Here is a 3,101-nt window from a genome sequence, read left to right as displayed (position 1 = left end):
GAGCACAACAGTGACTTCTTCATCTTTCTGTCCATCATGCCAGCAGAGCACCCAGCTCATGAGAAGTGTTGGATAAATAGCTAGTGACGAATTACAAACCACATGGATGATAGGTTCCTTCCTTCAAAGGAAGTGAGGTCGGCTCAGGTTCCCAAGTATTAAGCAGAGACTCCATCCCTGTACTCTGTTCATTGTGTCCTAATTCTTGGAAATTCTGATCACATTTACTGTATTTTCTAATTATAAAAGTAGTGTATGTTCTCTGAGGCAGATTTGGAAAATATAGGCAATGTTAATTTTTTGATTAATTTCTTTCTCTCTCAATATAAAATGTATGCTCAGAATATTCATCCATCCATACACACACATACCTCAAGGATTTTTACTACATAATTGGGATCAACAGTATAAACCAATTTGCAGTTTTGACTTAAAAACATTTTTCTACCATTAAAATTCTCTGTAGGCTCTCTGCTCCTGCCTGCTTGCCAGACAGCCACATCTTTTTGTGCAGTGCCAGCCAAATCTCGGAGACATGATGGTGAAGGTCGGAATAAACGCATTTGCCTATATCGGGTGCCTGGTCACCAGGGCTGCTGTAAACTCTGACAAAGTGCAGGTTGTGGCTGTCAATGACCCCTTCATTGACCTCAGCTACATGGTCTACATGTTCCAGTATGATTCCACCCATGGCAAATTCAAAGGCGCTGTCAAGGTTGAGAACAGGAAGCTTGTCATCAACGGGAATCCAATTATTATCTTCCAGGAGTGAGATCCAACCAACATCAAATTGAGTGATGTTGGTGCTGAATATGTTGTGGAGTCCACTGGTGTCTTCACAACCATGGAGAAGGCTGGGGCTCACTTGAAGGGTGGTGCCAAGAGAGTCATCATCTCTGCCCCTTTGGCCGATGCCCTGTGTTTGTGATGAGTGTGAACCATGAGAAGTGTGACAACTGACAACTCCCTCAAGTTCATAAGCAATGCTTCCTGTACCACCAATTGCCTGGTCCCCCTGGCCAAGGCTATCCATGATAACTTTGGCATCATGGAGGGACCCATGACCACCATCCATGCCATCACTGCCACCCAGAAGACTGTGGATGGCCTCTCCGAGAAACTGTGGCGTGACAGCCGTGGGCTGCCCAGAACATCATCCCTGTGTCTACTGGCGCTGCCAAGGCGGTGGGCAAGGTCATCCCGGAGCTGAATGGGCAGCTCACTGGCATGGCCTTCCCTGTCCCCACCCCCAATGTGTCCATCGTGGATCCGACCTGCCGGCTGGAGAAGGTAGCCACATACGATGAAATCAAGAAGGTGGTGAAGCAGGCAACCTGGGCTACACTGAGGACCAGGTTGTCTCCTGCGACTTTAACAGTGACACTTACTCTTCAACTTTTGTTGCTGGAGCTGGCATTGCCCTCAATGACCACTTGGTCAAGCTCATTTCCTGGTATGACAATGAATTTGGCTGCAGCAACAGGGTGGTAGACCTTATGGTCTACATGGCGTCCAAGGAGCAAGAGCCCCTGCACTACCAGCCCCAGTGACAGCATGAGAGGAAGAGAGGCCATCAGCTGCTGGGGAGTCCTGGTCCCAAATCTAGCTCCTGACACCTAGTGTCACCCGTCCTTCACAGCTTCCATCCCAGACCCGCTGAGGAAGGGGAGGGGCCAAGAGCCCTACTTTGTCATCAGTGAAGTACACCCAGCCAAAAAAAAAAAAAAAAAAAAAAAAATCCTCCGTAAACACCCTTTATAATCAGAGCACAATGTTCCACGATACACAAGCTATGTTGTTTATTTGCCCTATCCCCTGGCTATCTGGTTAGGTTGCCTCTGGGTCTGGGACTGGCTTTGGTGATCCCTAAGTCTGCATTCAGGGCTTGGGCTGCACTTCCCACCTCAGACTCATGAGTCCTCCCCAGGCTGCTGGATTCTGCTTCCCCCTGTAGCTCATTTGCTCTCAGTGCCTGTCTCACTTGCTCCTGGGGTTACGTGTAACCAACCTCACCTTCCCCCTGGTCGTCACCTCAAGGACGATTCTGCCTGGCTTTCTGCTTTCTCCCCACTGGCTAGTTTCTGCAACTCATCCTCAGGATCTTGCTGAGGACTCTATAGTACTCCCTGGCTCTCTCCTGCCATCTCCTGCCCATTTGCTCTGTCTTCACATCTCTATCACTTAACGCTCACAATGCCAGGATGAACTGAGAAAGGACAGGCAATAAGCTTAATTGTAACGACCCATATACTTGTCTTGTTTTGAATGATCTGCACATTAATGCTATGATGGGCCTGGCTTTATAGCAGTAGCAGGTGAAAATAGACCTAGAGGTTTTCATTGGTAATAAGTTCAGTAAGAATCAATAAGTAAAAGCTAATGCCATTCCCAGCCACCTTTTTGTACTGTTTACAGGCTCAGGAACAATAGAGGAAAGACACAGGAGGGCTGATTTCAGATTAAAATAAGGGAAAATGTTGTAACAGGAATTGTCCTCTAATGCAAGGGGCTGCCAGTAAGTTGCCCATCACTGATAATGTTTAAGAAAAGATGAGATCCCCTATGCCTCTAAGATTTTATTGCTAATCACATGAATCTATTACCTACACTTCTTAAGAAGAGACAAGAAAGACAAGACCCAAACAGTCTATGGGCAATGCGCCCTCTTGGTTTGCCTGTGATCCTCCATTGTGCAGCACCTTCCCTGGAGCCAGGCTGAAGGCCCAAGTGAAGTGTGTGGCCCTACTGTGAGGCAGGGCCTCAACAGCCCCCTCCCCTACCCCAGACAGGCTCTTCACTAGCTTTGGGCCTTGGCAGAGTGAGGCAGCATCTGGTTTCACTAACTAGGAAAATCAGAGGTAGAGATGCAATGTCCTATACTTGTCCTGAGCCCTTGGCTGGCAGAGCTGAAGCCCCTATTGGCCCCATGATGCTTTGCTGCTGTTACTGCACTGTCTGCACTAAAACAAGCTGTAGCTACTCCAACAGACGCCTGCCTATTTATTCAGCAAACATTTCCTTCTTCTGGGCCTATTGTATAGGACAGTCTGCAAGGGTGATAGACCAGTACCTAGAGAATTCTGCAATTTACCTTGGGGAGA

General features: G+C 47.8%; 1 pseudogene; it reads left to right on the top strand.

Moving 5' to 3' along the window:
- The first annotated feature begins 538 nt into the window (after positions 1-538).
- Positions 539-1,550, top strand: LOC119532760 (annotated as a pseudogene).
- The last annotated feature ends 1,551 nt before the right edge of the window (positions 1,551-3,101 follow it).

This window comes from Choloepus didactylus, chromosome 4 (assembly GCF_015220235.1).
Source record: "Choloepus didactylus isolate mChoDid1 chromosome 4, mChoDid1.pri, whole genome shotgun sequence".
Classification (NCBI taxonomy): domain Eukaryota; kingdom Metazoa; phylum Chordata; class Mammalia; order Pilosa; family Megalonychidae; genus Choloepus; species Choloepus didactylus.
Note: the sequence above shows the minus strand (reverse complement) of the source record. Positions and strands in the feature narration are given on the sequence as shown.